Source organism: Theropithecus gelada, chromosome 1 (genome assembly GCF_003255815.1).
Source record: "Theropithecus gelada isolate Dixy chromosome 1, Tgel_1.0, whole genome shotgun sequence".
Taxonomy (NCBI): domain Eukaryota; kingdom Metazoa; phylum Chordata; class Mammalia; order Primates; family Cercopithecidae; genus Theropithecus; species Theropithecus gelada.
In genome coordinates this window covers 121,204,636-121,225,181 of record NC_037668.1, presented here as the reverse complement: position 1 = coordinate 121,225,181, position 20,546 = coordinate 121,204,636, and the positions used below count along the sequence as shown (strand labels likewise).

At 41.3% G+C, this 20,546-nt stretch overlaps 1 non-coding gene across 1 annotated transcript; it reads right to left on the bottom strand.

The window, feature by feature from the left end:
• Positions 1 to 13,384: 13,384 nt before the first annotated feature.
• Positions 13,385 to 13,491, bottom strand: LOC112615371. Its single transcript, XR_003117334.1, has one exon. It is a non-coding gene; the product is annotated as a U6 spliceosomal RNA (small nuclear RNA).
• Between the last annotated feature and the right edge of the window lie 7,055 nt (positions 13,492 to 20,546).

The following is a 20,546-nucleotide window of genomic DNA, read 5'->3' as shown; positions in this document are numbered from 1 at the left end:
ATGGCATGAACCCAGGAGGCCGAGCTTGCGGTGAGCCGAGATCGCAGCACTACACTCCAGCCTGGGCGACAGAGCCAGACTCTGTCTTTAAAAAAAAAAAAGAAAAGAAAAGAAAAGAAAAGAAAAAGAAAAAGAGGAGTAGAAAGTATAGGTCAGACCAAGTTTAATCCAAATCCCCTGATCTTTTTCCCCTGCAACAATTATCAATGCCTTATTTCAGAGAGTTTAAAACATGTATTTAACTAAGAAGTTGGTCAATGTTGGAAAGCTAGAAGATCAATATGTCAGAAACTCCCCCCTCCTTTTTTTAGTTTTTGCCCTTGTGGCAACCCTTAAGGAGGATCCTGGGAACATGGTAAAAGACACTACTTTAATAAATTCTATAAATACCGTGCACGTAAATAGAAGCTTCTAAGTCTTCAACAACCATTGTTTTTAGCACCAAAAAAAAAAAAAAAAAAAAAAAACGATGATATAAATACATTGGTCTTCAAGGTCAGATTCTCTTGTAACTATTAACTGTGAGAGTAATTAACTTGTAATTTAAGCACATTTTAAATAGCTTAACAAATCTTTGTCCCGTGAAGCATTCCTAAGAGGAGATGCCATACCTCTAGATTAATCTTAAAGGTTCTCAGCTGTATGTGCCATCTGAATTTATGCTCCAATACCAAATCCAGTTCTACTTTTCACTATTCCATAGATTTTCTTCAGTTTGTATGCAGATTTCTGCCAAGCAGGTGGCCTGTAGCTTGCAATTGACAACACCTACCAGCTGTTAAATTTACACATCGCTCCAATTTAAATGCTTAATTGCTCTCAGCGCACTCAATTTACAGCTCATAAACCCCTCCCAGATGGCCCCTAAACCTCTTTGCCAATGATAGATTCTAAAGTTAAATGAACCATAGTGTCCCTCGGTAGAAAATTAAATATCTGAATAATCTTATACTTTTGGAATGTTTATAATTATATGTTGGAAAAAATTAACATCTGAGGGTTTTCTTTTTATTTTATTTTATTTTTTTATTTTTTGAGACAAGGTCTTGCTCTCTCGGCCAGGCTGGAGTGCAGTGGCACAACCATTGCTCGCTGCAGCCTCAACCTCCAGGGCTCAAGCAATCCTCCTGCCTCAGCCTCCCAAGTAACTGGGACTACAGATGTATGCCACCACACCTGGCTAATTTTTTACTTTTTTGTAGAGACAGGGTCTCACTATGTTGCCCAGGCTGGCCTTGAACTCCTGGGCTCAAGTGATCCTCCCACTTCAGCTTCCCAAAGTACTGGAATTACAGGTGTGAGCCACCTTGCCCAGCCTAAGGGTTTTAAGTTAGCCTTGGAGAGAAATAAAAGTTTTAACAACTGTCATGTCTTCTACCAGTCTCCCTTAGCATACTTGTCTTTGAAACTGGAACATAAGGTTGTTACCTGCCCTTATATTTGTATAGTGTCCTAGATGACAGGGAGGATAAAGGAAATATTAAATATGTTGTGGACAATGACTGTATCATTACATTATGACTATCTCAATGTCAATGGCATCTAAGATAAAGAACACAGGTACTGTAAGTGTGGTAGTCTGGTAGGAGAGTCTGTGAAGGCTCTTCTACTGTCTGCCTGCCCCCTTACCTGGGAAGGTGAATGTTGAGTTTGAAAGAGCTCATGTCAGGCCGGGCGCGGTGGCTCACGCCTGTAATCCCAGCACTTTGGGAGGCCGAGGCAGGGGGATCACAAGGTCAGGAGATTGAGACCATCTTGGCTAACATGGTGAAGCCCCGTCTAAAAATACAAAAAATTACCCGGGCGTGGTGGCGGGCGCCTGTAGTCCCACCTACTCGGGAGGCTGAGACAGGAGAATGGCATGAACCCAGGAGGCAGAGCTTGCAGTGAGCCGAGATCGCACCACTGCACTCCAGCCTGGGCGATGAGCAAGACTCCATCTCAAAAAAAAAAAAAAAAAGAAAGAGCTCATGTCATTCAACTCACTCTGTTTATAGATGAGGATGCTGAGTCCCAGAAAGCTCAAGTGGATAGCCCAGCCAGTGAGTGAGGCGGGGCAGGACTGGGATCTCAAGTCATGGTCTCTTCAAATAGCATCTTAACCACTTGATCTACCCTGGTTTGTTGCCATCAGCATCAGAAAGGAGACAAGGCAGAATTCAAGTAAGTCTTTCTTAAACCTGTACAAGATACAGAAATAAATTTTTATTCAACCAATGATGCATACCCAGGTGCTTCCTGCTTTAAGTTGTACCATATATGAAAATAGAGATTTACACAAGGCTAAATTACAGAGTTCTTCTTGACCTAATTAAAAAGGATTCATTATTGGATTCCCTTAAATATCTAGCACCCCTAGTGAATTTTTAAGTTCACTTATGCCAGCCTCAAAGCACATTTATTATGTAAATTAAGACATTTAAGCAGTTTAACTGATTAGCAAGTGTTTATAAAGTACCTAACACTATGCCAGGTGCTATACAAGTTTTAAAAATAATAAGTTTAATATAAGCCATGTTCCCTGCTAACAAAAAGTTTACATCTTAGTGTGAGCACAAAACAAATGAAACAACTTGAAAACAAAACAGTATATAATGAAGCGTTGCATACTATAATATGGAAGGCTATGTACAATAAAGGAAAAAAAAAGACAAGTGAAACACTTTATGAAATTCAAACATCTCTAAACTCATTTCATTTGTGTGTTTTTCTTTTTATTCATGGGCTAGCAAAAGGAAACAGGTTAATGGCAACGTAGGTGAGAAACTGTCCTTTACTCCCTTTGAAATACGGTCATTAGACAGGTTTGTAAGTTTTGACACCTCCTAGTGGCAAGTCATAGTAACTGTCCGTCTGAACTTAATGTTCTGTAACAATTTTTGATGCCAAAAAACGGTGAGGAAAACTTTCATTTAAATCGACTTTTCAAAGTTTTCTTTGAATAAGAGAGGCTGAGTAGTGTAGTGGTCAAGCACGTAATCTCTGAGCTAGATTTGCCTCAATCCAAACATCAGCTTTGCCACTTACTAGCTACTTGAGCTTGGGCAAATATTCTGTCTATGAAGTGGGAATAATAGCAGTACTTTCTTTATGACATTATAATGAGGATTAACTGAGCGAATACTTGAAAAGCAATTAGAGTAGTGCATATCACATAATAAGCATAATATAAATGTTTGCTAAGTAAATTAGAGCAAATCACAATAAAGATCATTCTTATATTTAGGTTATACTGATGATAATTCACATTTTTGCTAACTTGGGGAAATTATCTTACTTCTCTGGGCCTTGGGTCATTTACTAATGAACAATTGGCTGGGTGCTGTGGCTCATGCCTGTAATCCTACCACCTTGGGAGGCCGAGGTGGGAGAGTCTTTTGAGTGCAGGGGTTTGCCACCAGCCTGGGCAACATGGTGAAACTCCATCTCTACTAAAAAAGCACTAAAATTAGCCAGGTTTGGTAGCGTGCACCCCTAGTCCCAGCTACCCCGGAGGCTGAGGTGGAAGGATGACTTGAGCCCAGGAGGCAGAGGCTGAATTGAGCTGAGATTGCAACACTGCACTGCAGCCTGGGCAACAGAGCCAGACTCTGTTTCAAAATAATAATAATAATAATAATAATAATAACAACAACAACTATGTGTCAGTAAATTTTTAAAAAATAGATTTTCTTTTCTTTTTATTTTTAAAATTTTTTTATAGAGATAGGGTCTCACTGTGTTGGCCATGCTGCTCTCAACTCTTGGCCTCAAGCAGTCCTCCCACCTCGGCCTCCCAAAGTGCTGGGATTACAGGTATGTGCCACCATGCCTGGTCAGATTTTATTCTCTAGAATGGTTTTAGATTTACAGAGAAATTGAGCTTTGAGGAGTACTGGTCAAGTGTTTTGGATCATGTTCTCCAATTGGAATTTGATGTTTTTCTTGTCTTAGATTGGGGTTATGAGGGCACAGGAGGAAGATTGTAGAGGCAAAGTGCCATTTTCATCACATCATATCCCTGTATATACTGTCATCATGAATTATGACTGCTGATGTTGACCTTGATCACTGACTGAGGTGGTTTTTGTCAAGTTTCTCCACTGTAAAGTTACTCTTTTTCCTCTCTTTCCATAATCTTTGGAGGGAAGTCACTATGTGTTGCCCATACATAAGGAGTGGATGTATGCTCCCTTCTGGTGGGGGGCAGAGTATCTACATAAATTATTTGCAATTCTTCTGTACGGACAATTTGTCTCTTCCCACCACTTATTAATTTATTCAATTATGTATTTATAACATAATTAGCTCGTGCGTACTTGTTTTATACTTAAGGTTATGATTCAATATTACTGTTTTTTTTTTTTTGCTCAAATTGTTTCCCCTTTGGTCACCAGGAACTCTTTCAGTTGGCTCTTATGCCCCTTTGACATAATCCAACAACATGATTTTTTTTTTCTAGCACTTCCTTACTTTTCGGCACTGCAACATGCTCCAGGCACATCTTGTCTTTCCTTCCCCAGTTCTAGAATCAGTCATGTCTCCAAAAAGCCCTTAGTTCCTTTTATTAGATAATGGTATTAGGAACCAAGATCTGGATGGTAGGTGTCTGGGTACTAGAGAATATGCTAGGTCTTTGAAGACTTCTCTGCCAACAGATCAAATAAATAAATGTGTGTATACTAACCAGTGTATATACATCTATCTATAAATATTTTTATATGGGTCGGGTGCAGTGGCTCATGCCCAGAATTCCAGCTACCGAGAAGGTTGAGTCGGGAGGATTTCTTGGGGCCAGGAGTTTGAGACCAGCCTGGGCAGTATAGAGAGACCCATCTCTAAAAAATTAAAAATAAATTAGCTGGATGTAGTGGTGCATGCCTGTAGTCCCAGCTATTCAAAAGGCCAAGGCAAGAGCATTGCTTGAACCCAAGAGTTCAAGGCTGCAGTGAGCTATGATCATGCCATTGTGCTCCAGCCTGGGCAATAGAACTAGACCCTGTCTCTTAAAAAAACAATCTATATTCATATTAAGCTAAATATGAGTTCTTACTGATGTGTCCAACTTTAATCCATTAGTATATGGATCATTCTAGCTTTTTCTCCTTGCTTATCTGTAAATTCCCACTCCAGCAGTGAGAAACCTAGCTCCTACAATCCGCCATCTGTTTACTCAGTCATTTAGTTCCAATACACATGTGTAGCAGTATCAGAATTGTGAACCCATGCCCCCAAATGAAACAACTTTATCAACTAAAGCAGCATTCTTTTTTAAATTTGTTTTTATTTCAATAACTTTAGAGGTAAAAGTGATTTTTGGTAACATAGATAAATTGTACAGTGGTGAAATTTGGGGTTTTAGTATATCTGTGTGTAGTGTACCCAACAGGTAATTTTTTCTCCCCATCCTCCTTCCACCCTCCCTCACTTCTGAGTCTCCAGTGTCCATTACGACAGTCTATATGCCTTTGCACATCCATAGCTTAGCTTCTACTTTTAAGTGAGAACATATGGTATTTGGTTTTCTATTTTGTAGTCACTTCACTTAGAATAACGGCCTTCAGTTCCATCCAAGTTGCTGCAAAATACATTATCTTGTTCTTTTTATGGCTGAGTAGTATTTCATGGTATATGTGTATCACATTTTCTTTATCCACTCATCTGTTGATGGGCACTTAGGTTGATTTCATATCTTTGTAATTGTGAATTGTTCTGCAATAAACGTACAAGTGCGGGTGTCTTTTTTTTTTTTTTTTTTTTTTTTTTTTTTGATAAAATTTTTCTATGTCCCCCGGTTTTTTTTTTTTTTTTTTTTTTTTTTTTTGAGACAGAATCTTGCTCTGTCACCCGGGCTGGAGTAGAGTGGTGTGATCTCAGCTTACTGCAACCTTCACCTCCTGGGTTCAGGCAATTCTCCTGCCTCACTCAGCCTCTCGAGTAGCTGGGATCACGGGCGTGCACCACCATACCCGGCTAAATTTTGTATTTTTGGTAGAGATGGGGTTTCACCATGTTGGCCAGGCTAGTCTCGAACTCCTGACCTCAGGTGTTCGGCCTGCCTTGGCCTCCCAAAGTGCTGGGATTACAGGCGTGAGCCACCGCGCCCGGCCCACATGTCTTTTTTGTACAATGACTTCTTTTCCTTTGAGTAGATACCTAGTAGTAGGATTACTAGATCGAATGGTAGATTTACTTTCAGTTCTTTGATAAATCTGCATACTTTTTTCCATAGAAGTTGTACTAATTTACATTCCTACCAACAGTGTGCAAGCATTCTCTTTTCACCACATCTGCGCCAACCTCTATTGTTTTTTGACTTTTTCAAATGGCCATTCTGACTGGAGTAAGGTGGTATCTCATTGTGGTTTTAATTTACATTTGCCTGATATTAGTGGTGCTGAGTATTTTTCATGTCTGTTGGCCATTTGTATATCTTCTTTTGAGAACTGTCTATTCATATCATTTGCCCAGTTTTTAATGGAATTGTTTTATTTTTGCTGATTTGTTTGAGTTCCTTATAGATTTTGGATATTAGTCCTTTGTCAGATGTATAGTTTGCAAATATTTTCTCTCATTCTAAAGGTTGTCTGTTTACTCTGTTGATTATTTATTTTGCTATACAGAAGCTTTCTAGTTTAATTAAGTCCTGTTTATTTATTTTTGTTTTTATTGCATTTTTAAAGAAGTGTTCTTACATGCTTTTAGTATGCAATTTCTTTTGCCTTTAGTCTTAAATATTCCACTCATTTCCAAAGTAAGTTTAGGTCAGTATGTGTTCCCCCTACTTCCTTCAGTGAGGTCGTTTCATACATTTTTAATAGTTAGATTTTACTGCCATGGTCTGCCTCCTTTCCTGAAACTCTCCTACCTCCTAAATGACTTTACTTAATCAGCATAATGGCTGAAAGCGGCTGCTGCAGCCAGAGTCAAAGGGCATGCAAGACAGCATCTCTTTAGTCATCCTCACACACGTGAACAGCAACTCCATTCCGAGTGTCAGCTTCCAACAGGAGGAATTATAGAGTGCTTCTGCAGCTTTGCATGTATGTGTGTTACACATGCACATGTGTAACATGAAGAATTATGAGGAAAAATGTGTGTGAAGTGCCCAGCACTGTGTCTGACACATGGTAGTAGGTGCTCTATAAGTTAGAGTTACTGTTATCATCAGAGTGAAAGGGCACCTGACATTCTGGAAAAGGCAAATCTATAGAGACAATACATCTCCAGCAATTGCCAGGGGTTGAGAATGGGGGTTCATTAGGAAGATGAAGCACAGCAGATATTTAGGGAGGTAAAACTATTCGGTATAATATTGTAATGGTGGATACATGACATTATGCATTCATCAAAACCCACATTTACAACACAGCCGTTTCTCACTCCAGCTCCTCTTCTAGAGGTCCCAAAGCTTTGGAAAAGCTGTGGCATTATCATTTGCTGCATTCCCCAGCAACCTCCTCTGTCTTAATCAGGGATCAGGTCTCCAGCACATTGCATTTTTTTCCCTTACCTCTATGACTCTTTGTTTACCTAAACAATTCCAAGAATGAGTGATGATAGGAATTCAGAATAGAATGGGAAAGCACCAAGCTTTTCTTTTATGAAAGTAATAAAATGAAGTCAACTTTCTCTTCACTCTGCCCCATGTAAGTTTCCTGAAGAAAGTCAAAGCAATTCTGTTAATCTGCGTTTAGACCGTTTACTTCCTACTCAAAGAGTTCAAAACTGAGCCTTGAGATTGGATCAACAGTCCATGGAGGCCATTAGAATAGCACTATTAAGAAATAAAATTCTCCAGGAGGAAGATTTATAAGCATGTGGAAACTGGGGAAAAAAACTGCCTCAGTTGCACTCTGTTTGGTCGTCATGACTTTTGACACTATAAGATGACATGTCAATTTGTACCAAAACCAAAATACCAGTTTGGGATAATCTTTGGTGAAGACTTGGCAACCCTATTGACTCTGCAGATCTTTCTCATATTTCAACTAATGCAATCCTCTAGAGAACATATACTGAGTGACACATCACATAGCTAAAAATAAAGCAGCAGTTAATTTGACACCCACTGCTAGATAATAAAAAGTGATTCATAATTATTATTTCCAACATTTCAAAAACTGGTAATTGAGTTTCCTGTATGCATTTTCCTCAGAGGCAAACTTCCAAAAATTAAACTCAAATTTGTTGTAGAATAAAATTTAAGGATCTGAAGAACTGTAGATAGTCAGAATTGCACAAATATAAACATGTATCCTCTTCCTAATGTGGTTAGTTAACATTTAGTTTACAGTCATTATCATTTTATCATTATTGTAATTACACCTTCCCCTTTCGAAAGAAAGTTATTTTAGTCAAGTTTAACTAGAGGTAGTTGTGTATACTGTGCAACTAATTCTGCTACTGTATCAAAGCATCCTGAGGGTAGGTGTGTGTTTCAAGTGTCCTTGTACCCTCCGTGCAGCAGAGGCTTCCAATTGTCCTCTAATATTCGTTGTACTAGATCCCTCAGTTTTTAAATGGGTCACATGGCCACTCAGAGTAAAAACCACGTTTCCGACTGGGTGCGGTGGCTCACGCTTGTAATCCCAGCACTTTCAGAGGTCGAGGCAGGCAGATCACTTGAGGTCAGGAGTTCAAGACCAGCCTGACCAACATGGTGAAACCCAGTCTATACTAAAAATACAAAAATTAGCCGGGAGTGATGATGCATGCCTGTAATTCCAGCTACTTGGGAGGCTGAGGCAGGAGAATCACTTGAACTCGGGAGGCAGAGGTTGCAGTGAGCCAAGATTGTGCCATTGCACTCCAGACTGGGCAACAAGAGTGAAACTCCGTCCCAAAACAAAAACAGAAACAAAACCACGTTTTCTCAGCCTGCCTTACAGACAGCTGTGGCCTGGTAACTAAGTTCAGGCAAATAGATGCAAGCTTACGTGTTATATAGCAGTCTTTAAGAATCTTTCTTAATATTGCTTTTTTCTCCATTCCTTCCTTCTTCCTTCTGACTTGGTGGTGGAGCTGATGGCTGGGGGTGAGCAGCTATCTTGGATCATGGAGTGATCTTAGAAGAAAATTCAGACCCAGCAGATCAACTCCATGGAACAAGATCACCACACCAGTTCTGGCCTGTCTCACTTTGGACTTCTACGTGGGATAAACTTCTATCTTGTTCAAGCCGCTGTCACTTGCAATGAAACAGAATTCTAGCCAATAAACTCCACAATCTCAAGCATATCCTAGCCTGTCACTAGAGCAAAATATATAGTAATAAATGTTTATTGAATAAATGTTGCAAATTTGGGCTTTGGGGAAGTACACTATTTTTGTTAGTCCAGAAGTTTATGAGCTGAAACAGGACAGCAGTGAGGTCATCTAAGGCCAGAGGGAAATGAGACCAAGTGACTGAAGCAACCAGGAGACCACTGACCATCAGGCAAATAAGGAAGGAACAGTCAAAGCTAAGGCTGAAAGAAAGAAGACACCCCTCAGTCTGGGGAATCTGGAGGCAAGAGAAGTTTGAAAACATCTGTCTCTGGTCTGGAGGATAGCGAGCAAGTAGCTCAGAGTCCACAGTCAGCAGTTCTCAGCTGGGGGCAATTTTGCTCTTCAGGGGACACTGGCAATATCTGGAGACATTTTTGGTTGTCACAACTGGTTGGGGAGGAGTTGTGCTATGGGCATCTCATGTATAGAGGCCAAGGATGCTGCTAAAAATTTCACCATGCAAAGGACAGCCCCCAAAGCAAAGAATTATCTGGCCTAAAATGTCGATAGTGCTCAGGAAAAGAAACCCTGGTTCACTTCGGGCCCCAAACTCCAGCTACTCTTAGAGTTCAGGCCAGAGGGGAGATGGGTCATTTAGCCAGCCTGGATAACAGCTTGGAAATAGACAATCCAGACTTTCGTGTTCAGCATCATTAAGCAGACTTTGTGACTAAGCTGAGTACCTGCAAATTGCTCTCTGAATATTAAGTAGCTTATACCACAGAGTTCTTCCCACAATACAAAGATAATTATGCCCTACCCCAGGCTAACAGAGACTGTGACATGCTCACAAGCCATTAAGAAGAGTCTGAAATATAAAACAGGTATACACTGGGGTCCTAAGGTCTCAGAGAAGCTCTTTTGCATACCAAATGTGGGGAAGGGAGTAGAACTGACCAGCAGCTTCTCTTTTGATGTGAGTCCTGAATGTGGGAATCGTCGGTCACCATATTCCCAAGGCCAGGGTTTGTGTCAGAGAAGGTCCATGCCAGAGGAGGCTGAGAGGGCATTCACTATTCTTGATTCTGCAGTTGACTTGCCATTTGAACCCTCTGACTTTTCCAGGCACTGGTTTTCCTTATAGTGTGAAAGTCAAAATTATCATTAGCTGGAGGGGAGGCCTGAGGGAAAGAGAGAGGAAGAGCAAGTTGATTGAGCTGCTTAGGCTGCTAGGCCCTATATGCATAAATCAGTAAGCTTAAACCTCGGTGGTTTATCCCTGGTGGCTCAAGGATGACAGCATTATGGAAATAAAGTCCTTTTTATATTCCTGCATCTGTATTAGCATACATACATTTACTTCTCATATTTATGAGATCCTTATAAATTTCTTTTCTAAAAAGTTTTTTTGCCAAACTGAATTAAGTGTTAATTGCATACTTATTATACACAAAGCACTATGCTTGGTGTTATGTGGTTTCTGCCCACAAAAGGCTTTCATTCCAGTAAAGAGGCAAAGATTTACACAAATAAATCACCATACAAGGTAGAAAGTCGTAATGCCAAAAGAGAGACATAAATAGTGTTGTGGGTTCACAGAGAATGGAATACTTAATATAGTTGGAAGAGGTAGGTTCAGTTGTTCATTATTTTGTTTAAAAAATATTTCTTGCACTTCTACTACATGCCAGGATGTTTGCTAAATGACAGAGATTCAAAAAGGAATGACACCAAGCCCTTAGCTGAATGGGGAAAAGTATATCAAGAGTGGCATTTGAGCAATGTAAGGTTGAAAGTTGTGCTAATGTCAGATTTTGGAATGGGAGCAGGTAGAAAGGGAGCATATTCCAGGCAAAGGAAAAAATAAGCAAAATATCAGAGTAGCAAACCAGCTTGTATTTCATCAGCCTCCGTGTGCGGTTCCCCACTACTACCGAATCCCAACACCCACCCACACACATCAGTTAATTTAGGACGGGGCTTCTCCCTGAGCATGCTCTGTAATACAAATCCTCTGTGAGGTTGGTTTATTTGCCAGAAGAACAATATTTCTCCTATTAGCAATTATCTAGGTTGTTTCTGATTGGAAACTGTAATTAAAATGATACCATGAACATCCTCATACATGTGTCTTTGTGTACTTATGTGAATATTTTCTACAGACTAAAGTTTTAAAATAGGGTTATAATAAACCAGTTTCAAGGATGAGTCACCAATGGACAGGATCTCAGATTCCCAGGGTGATGATGAGTGTGTAAGAGAGAGCACTGAGCACTCCCCACAAGGGAAGATGGAAGTCTCTGAAGACAAATGTCACCTGCCTCCTAATTTCATCTAGTGGAAGCTCTGCCTATAACCTCAAAACTGGGGTTTGCTTCCAGTCACAGTGGCTCTCACCTATAATCCCAGCACTTTAGGAGGCTAAGGCAGGAGGATTGTTGGAGGTCAGGAGTTTGAGATCAGCCTGGGCAACATAGTGTGAACCTGTCTGTATATATATATTAACCAGGTGTGGTGGTGCGCACCTGTAGTTGCAGCTACTTGGGAGGCTGAAGCAGAAGGGTCACTTGAGCCCAGGAGTTCGAGGCTGCAGTGAGTTGTGATGACGCCACTGCACTCCAGCCTGGGTGACAAAGTAGGGAGACCCTGTCTCTAAAAAACAGAAACAAAAACAAAACTGAGGTTTGCCAAATAGGTCTGCCTTCTAGTGCTCTCTGAGACTCATTTCTCTCTTGGTGTGGTAAGCATTGCATTAACACTCCCCAACAGACAAGTGGAAGCAGTACCAACGTTTTAAGATATAGTATGTGTGAAAATCTGAACACTGAGAAATATATACCCATTAACCTTTTACCTGTCATTGAAAAAGGTGGGACCTATTTCATTCTAGCTCTTGATAGTAAGTGCCTGGAAACCCCTGGGTCTGATGCAAGTGTCAGGCCCTTGTCCAAATCCTGCTTCTCTTGTTCTGCTTCGCTGAAGGGCAGGAGCACTGAGCAGAGAAGGAGCAACAGGAGCTACCCCTGCTCAAAAATATCTCCCCCTTACATCCTAACAGGAGAGTCAACAAATTGCTCAATCTGTTTCCCTTTTTAAAAAAATTTACATATGGTTTACATACCATAAAATTCACCATTTAAAAATGCAAGGTTCTGTGGTTTTTAAATATACTCGCAAGGTTGTTCAGCCATTACTATCTAATTCCAGAACACTATTACCCCCAAAAGAAGTTCCATACCCGGCTGGGCACCATGGCTCATGCCTGTAATCCCAGCAATTTTGGAGGCCAAGGCAGGAAGATCGCTTAAGGTCAGGAGGTCGAGACCAGCCTGGCCAACATGGTGAAACCCTGTCTCTACTAACAATATAAAAATTAGCTGGGCATAGTGACACATGCCTGTTCTTCTCAGCTACTGGCGAGGCTAACTTGAGCCTGGGAGGTGGAGGTTGCAGTGAGCAGAGATCGCGCCACTGCACTCCAGCCTGGGCAACAGAGCAAGACTGTCTAAAAACAAAACAAAACAAAACAAAACAAAACAAAAGCCCAGTCCCTCCCTATATCCCTTCCCCCATTTCCTAATCTACTTTAAGTCTTTATGGATTTGCCTATTCTGATCATTTCATCTAAATGTAGCCATACAAAACATGGTCTTCTGTGACTGGCTTCTTTCAATAAGCGTGATGTTTTCAATATGTGCTGTAGCATGTATCAATACTTTACTCCTTTTTATGGCTGAATAAGATTATATTGTATAAATAACCATATTTTTAAATGCATTCATCTGTTGATGGACATTTGGGTTGTTTCCACTTTTTGGCTATTATGAACAATGTTGCTATGATCATTTGTGTATAAGGGTTTTTTGAGGTGAAAGAAGTTTTTTGTTTGTTTTGTTTTGTTTTTTCGAGACAGAGTCTCACTCTGTCGCCCAGGCTGCACGATCTCAGCGCACTGCAAGCCCTGCCTCCTGGGTTCACGCCATCCTCCTGCCTCAGCCTGTTGCTGGGACTACAGGCGCCTGCCACCATGCCTGGCTAATTTTTTGTGTGTTTTTAGTAGAGATGGGGTTTCACTGTGTTAGCCAGGATGGTCTTGATCTCCTGGCCTCATGATCCGCCTGCCTCGGCCTCACAAAGTGCTGGGATTACAGGTGTAAGCCACCACGCCTGGCCGAGGTGAAAGAAGTTTTAATGGAAAAATATGAAATGCTTTCTGAATATGCATGTCATTCTTGTGCAGGGGCCATGCTAATCTTCTCTGTATTGTTCCAGTTTTATTGGGCTGGTGCAAATGTAATTGCGGTTTTTGCATTGTTGAAATTTGCTGTTTGATATTGGAATACTTTCTTAAATAAATGTGGTTATGTTATACATGATTTTAATGTACATTTCTTGCTTTTGTTTTTTGGTAATGACTTATTACTTGCTGTTTATTTTATATTTATTTTAGACTATGTAAATGACGTTGGACAAAAAGCAAATTCACGCAATTTTCTTATTGGAGTTCAAAATGGATCGTAAAGCAGGGGAGACAACTTGCAACATCAACAACGCATTTGGCCCAGGAACTGCTAACGAATGAACGTACAGTGCAGTGGTGGTTCAAGAAGTTTTGCAAAGGAGAAAAGAGCCTTGAAGATGAGAAGCCTAGTGGCCAGCCATCGGAAGTTGACGACGACCAACTGAGAGCAATCATCGAAGGTGATCCTCTTACAACTACATGAGAAGTTGACGAAGAACTCAACGTCAACCATTCTATGGTTGTTCAGCATTTGAAGCAAATTAGAAAGCTGAAAAAGCTCCGTGAGTGGATGTCTCATGAGCTGAGCAAAAATTAAAAAAAAAAATCATTGCTTTAAAATGTCCTCTTCTCTTATTCTCCGCAACAACAACAAACCATTTCTAGATCGGATTGTGACGTGCAATGATTTTATACAGTCAGCAATGACCAGCTCATTAGTTGGACCAAGAAGAAGCTCCAAAGCACTTCCAAAGCCAAACTTGCACCAGAAAAAGGTCATGGTCACTGTTTGTGGTCTGCTGCTGATCTGATCCACTACAGCTTTCTGAATCCTGAGGAAACCATTATATCTGAGAAGTATGCTCAGCAAATCCATGAGATGCACCAAAAACTGCAACACCTGCAGCACTGGTCAACAGAAAGGGCCCAACTCTTCTCCATGACAACCTCGCTTCGTGCTACTTCACGCCACACAACCAATGCTTCAAAAGTTGAACAAATTGGGCTATGAAGTTTTACCTCACCTGCCATAGTCACCTGATATCTTGCCAACTGACTGCCACTTCTTCAAGCATCTCGACAACTTTTTTCAGGGAACATGCTTCCACAATCAGCAGGATGCAAAAAATGCTTTCCAAGAGTTCATGGAATCCCGAAGCACGGATTTCTATGCTACAGGAATAAACAAACTTATTTCTCATTGGCAAAATTATGTTGATTGTAATGATTCCTACTTTGATGAATAAAGATGTGTTTGAGCTGAGTTATAATGATTTAAAATTCATGGTCTGAGGCCGCAATTACTTTTGCACCAACCTAATGGTATGTGCGCTGCTAAAGCAAGCACTTATGTACAAATGTTGGTGTGCATATACCCTTTTTCAATTCTCTTGGTTATATACCCAGAAGTAGAATTGCTTGGTCATAAAGTTGTTCAATCTTAAGGACCAAGGCTCCAGGGAAGCTTTTAAGATTTTTTTAAACAGCAGTTTTAAATTCACAGCAAAATTTAGATGGTACAGAGGTTTCCCATGTGCCCTTGCCCCCACCTGTGTGTAGTCTACCCCATTATCAACACAAGGAAGCTTCTGAATTGTCCATACCGCAGGGTGAATTGCTTCAAGTAGCCAACCAGATTACTTTGGGCTATCACCTTGAGGAAGAATTTTATTTGGAAGCAGGGGAGCAGGAGGGCAATTTTAGAACTTAGGGCAATGTGGAGGAAGACATTTATATTAGGATTCGTATTATGAAAGAAATTGAGCACAATTAAATTAGGCAAAGGCGGAGGTTTTTTGGCAGCCTTTCATAATTGCAGAGGGGATATAGTTGGAATTCCAGGATATCTGGAAGCAGGAGCTCCAATACCACTAACTCTTCCTTATCTCTCAGCTTCTGTCTGCATGAGGCTTCATTCTCTCAGCACAGCCTCCTTCATAGCAAGGAACAGGACTGTCAACAGTTCCCCTGCCTTGGTACTCACAATGTTGTTCCTAGACAAAGAGTGAATTTCTTTCCTTAAGCTCCAAGTGAAAAAATCCTGGTGATGGATGCTGCTTAACTTGGCTCGTGGTTTGGCCTAGCTTTGACCAGGCTGTGGAATGCTCTGTGGTCAGTGCACAAAGTATTCTGACTGGCCCAGTTTTAGTCATGTTCCCACCCAAAGACTCACGAATGTGGCCAAAGGGCAGGATTTGTAATAACGTGGCGCTCCTTTTGAACCACATGTTTGTAATGGGGAGAAGAACATGCGTCAGAAGAAAAGGGGTTCCGTTACCCAAAGAAGGGAGGAGTTCTGGGCTGGCACACAACAGGTGTCCACCAGAAATGCCTGGGTGGGTTGGCATGACCCTGGGCAGCGTGAGTGCCCTGGGGGCCCAGAGGGGCAAAAGACTCAGAGAGAGGTGTGTTTTTTGTTTGTTTTTTGTTTTTGAAATGGAGTCTTGCTCTGTCACTCAAGCTGGAGTGCAGTGGTGCGATCTCAGCTCACTGCAACCTCCATATCCCAGGTTCAAGTGTCTCCTTCCTCAGCCTCCTGAGTAGCTGGGACCACAGGCGTGTGCCACCATGCCCAGATAATTTTTGTATTTTTAGTAGAGATGCTGTTTCACCATGTTGGCCAGGCTGGTGTCAAACTCCTGACCTCAGGTGATCCACCCAACTTGACCTCCCAAAGTGCTGGGATTACAGGCATGAGCCACCGTGACTAGCTGAGAAAGGTTTAAGTGTAGCAAAGACAAACTCCTGGCACATTTTTTAAGGGCCCCAGAAGTCCTAACAGCCCTGCATAGTCCCCCAAGTCACCCCTGGTTATAGCTTCTGATAATCTAGCAAACCACATACTGACTGAGGCCTCTTACCTTCTGCTACTCAGGTGGCTGGTGAAGGAAATGCACCCATTTCTGATCATTAGCATTTCTTCCTCAAGACATTAGGTTGTAATGTGAACCACAGGGCCCTAGTGTGGCATTTCATGTCAAATATCACATTGCACCAATTTGCTCTGTTCTCCTGACATTTTCTGGCTTGCTCCCACACTGTATTTACAGCGTTTATTGTATTCACATTGAAAGTCACCTCTTTGGAGACCTCCCTCACCCACTTAGGCACCCTCACCTCTATTCTCATATTTGATTCCTTTTTTTTTTTTTTGAGATGGAGTCTTGTTCTGTCACCCAGACGGAAGTACAACGGTGCGATCTCGTCTCACCGAAACCTCCGCCTCCTGGGTTCAAGTGATTCTCCTGCCTCAGCCTTCTGAGTAGCTGGTATTACAGGCATGCGCCACCACACCTGGCTAATTTTTGTATTTTTAGTAGAGACAGGGTTTCACCATGTTGGTCAGGCTTGCCTCGAACTCCTGACCTCGTGATCCACCCACCTCGGCCTCCCAAAGTGCCAGGATTACAGGCGCGAGCCACCACACCCGGTCTGATTCCATTTTTAACACATTGATCATTACCTGATATCTATGGGTTTCTCACTTAATATTTTTCTCAACCCCTCTGACAGAGCAGTGGTCTTCATACTTATTCAGGATAAGATATTGGGAAATCGTGATGCTCTTTGTGACATAATAATGTATTGAATTTTATCTTACGGGATGGGAACAATTTCCTTCCAGAAAAATGGTTGTATGCATGTACTTTTTGGTGAGGCTCTCAGCTTAGCCTAAACTATAATTCAGATGTCCATCTGGGCATACAGGTCCTACAGCCACCCCACCGTGATCCCAGACTGGCATTGGGCAAGTAACAAAATATCCCTTTTATTTGCATATGTATATAAAAGTATAGCAAATGGAATAGAATGATACTTATCGAGTTTAAAATAATAAATTCACTGGGGGCTTGGCACGGTGGCTCACGCCTATAATCCCAGCACTTTGGGAGGCCAAGATAGGTGGATCACTTGAGGTCAGGAACCTGAGACCAGCTTGGCCGACATGGTAAAGCCCTGTCTCTACTGAAAATACAAAGATTAGCCAGGCATGGTGGCGCATGCCTGTAGTCCCATTTACTTGGGAGGCTGAGGCAGAGAATCACTTGAACCTGGGAGGTGGAGGTTGCAGTGAGCTGAGATTGTGCCACTGCACTCCAACCTGAGCACCAGAGTAAGACTCAGTCTCAATAAATAAATAAATAAATTCACTGGGCATGATTGTGCACATCTGTAGTCCCAGCTACTTGGGAGGCTGAGGTAGGAGGATCACTTGAGCCCAGGAGATGGAGGCTGCAGTGAGCCGTGATTGTGCCTCTGCACTCCATCCTGGATAAGAGAGCAAGACCCTGTATCAAAACAAAAAAAAATTAAAATAATGATTACTTCTGGGAACCAAGAGGGATAACATTCAAAAGAGACTTGAGCATTAACTTAATGTTCCAATATTTTTTAAAGAAGTATATATGTGTGTGCACATATATGTATATACACAGTCAGAGAGAGAGACAGCGACAAAAAGATGGAGAGAGACAGTGAGACAGAGAGCAATGTTTTTAAAAATAGTAGGAACATCAAAAAGGACTTGGACGCAAATATGCCACAATATTAACAGGAGTTAATTTTGAGTGGTAGGAATATAGCAGATTATTTTTTTCTCTATTCTCTTACTTATTTTCTTAACTATTCCTCACTAAATAAAATGATATAAAAATAAAATTAATCACAAAAATAGAAATGCATCACTGCTAAGAAGGCTTTTACTGTATTAAACTGATTGAATAGCTTAACTTTTTTTCTCCGCAATACCAAACTCATATTCTTGCACTTTTAGTTCATAGGTCTAGAATTTCTCTCTCTTTCTCTCTCTCTCTTTTTTTAAACATTTTATTTTTAATACAGTGCTGATGTTCTGAAATTCTCTGGAGAGGAAAGATGTGAGCATGACCTTGTGGCTTCTCTTGACTTTCCAGAGCCATTTTAGATTCAGAACTGATTACATATTATCTCTAACCAGCAGAGTGATTCAGCTCTTTGAACAATTAGAATTTTAATGTCTCTTTCTATTAATAGCTTGCATTTTTAATATGCTTTGTTGAGTAGATTAGTCTTAGCATCTGCAAAATCTGTATTAAAACTTGTTTGATCATAAAGTCTTTGATGGATCCAGTAAGTGCTCTGCACCCCCTTTCAGCGCTCAGAATTTTAGTAATCAAATGGCTGATATTGACAGCTGTGGAACTGTTCAGGGCAAGGATTTCTGTCTGCTTTTTTCATTGCCATAAGCTTCCCCAGTTCCAAGCACAATAGGTAGGTAGCATGGAAAGTGCTCAATAAATGTTGAATAAATACATGAATTTGAAGCATTTAGGAAATCCTTACTTATGTATTGCTTAATTTAAGAGTTTGTCTACTTTCTCTATGGGTGACAGTCTCTAAGAACATGCATAATAAAGTACGAGGGTTTCAATGATGTCTTCTCCGATGGAAGAGAAGAAAAGCCCCAGGGTATGAGAGCCTAGACTGATCAGACTTGGGTCACATGCCCACTGGGGGAGTGGGAGGCAGTATGAAGATTGGAGTGCGACCCACTTATGTCAGGAATCCAAAACAGTCAAACTCACAGAAGCATAGAGCAGAATGGTGCTTCCCAGGAGCTGGGTAAAGGGAAATGGAAATGGTGAGGTGTCAGCCAAAGGGTGCAAAAAGTTTCAGTTATGCAAGATAAATAAGTCCTAGATAGCTACCGTACTACATAGTATATATAGTTAACAGTACTGTAGAATATGCTTAAAAATTTGCTAAGAGGGTAGATCTTAGGCTAAACATTCTTATTACACAAACACACACACACACACACACACAAAGAGAAAGTGAGGAGGAATCTTAGGGGTGATGGGGATGTTTATGGCATCGTCTATAGTGAATGTTAAACAGGTGTATACTTATCTTCAGACTCTTCAAGATGTATATATTAACTAGGTACAGCGTTTTATATGTAAATTATACCTCAATTTTTAAAAAATGAATTGGCATAGGAGAGGATCAGTTGAAGAGTACAGTTAACAAGAGAATAGGACATAGAGCGTTGGAGAAGTAAATGCACATGGTATCCATGAGCACACCATAAACTATTCAACCACATTAGAAATTTCAGAGACAAAACTTAAAAAGAGAAACAGGAGAAAGATGGTAGGTATGATGGTGAGGGGCAGAAGTTGGAGGAATAGAAGAGGCCAGAATGTGTGAGGTCTAGCACCCTGGGATGAGCACTGAGAGGGAGTCAAGCAACAGATTAGCAGGCACAGCAGGTGCAGCAGGCCAGGGCGCAGGGCTAGGGTTTTACTCTGTGCGTGGAAAGCCCTCAGAGGGTCTTGAGCCAAGAGGTGACATGATCCATTTCTGTTTTTATTTTTATTTATTTATTTTTTTAAATTTGGGGCCGGACACGGTGGCTCACGCCTGTAATCCCAGCACTTTGGAAGGCCAAGGTGAGTGGATCATGAGGTCAAGAGATCACGACCATCCTGGCCAACATGGTGAAACCCTGTCTCTACTCAAACTATAAAAATTAGCTGGGCTTGTTAGCATGCACCTGTAGTCCCATCTACTCAGGAGGCTCAGGCAGGAGAATCGCTTGAATCCAGGAGGTGGAAGTTGCAGTGAGCCAATATCACGCCACTGCACTCTAGGCTGGGCGACAGGGAGAGACTCCATCTGAAAAATAAAATTAAAATTGTATGTATGTATTTATTTATTAGAGATGGGGTCTCACTCAGGCTGGAGCGCAGTGTCACAATCATAGCTCATTGCAATCTCAAACTCTTGGGCTCAAGCGATCCTCCTGCCTCAGCCTCCTGAGTAGCTGGGACTACAGGTGCCCGCCACCATGCCTGGCTAATTTTTTTAGATATTTATTTTGTAGGGATGGGGTTTTGCTATGTTGCCCAGGCTGGTGTCGAGCTCCCAGCCTCAAGCTATCCTCCTGTCTCGGCCTCCCAAAGTGCTGAGATTACAGGTATGAGCCACCAGACCCAGCTTATTTACGTTTTTAAAAGCTCATTCTGGCACCATGTGGAAAACTGAACATGGGGAGGTAGCAAGAGTGGAAGCCTGGAAACTGGTTAGGAGGGTCTTTCAGCCATCCAGGCAAGCAGTAGAGAGACATACTAGACTT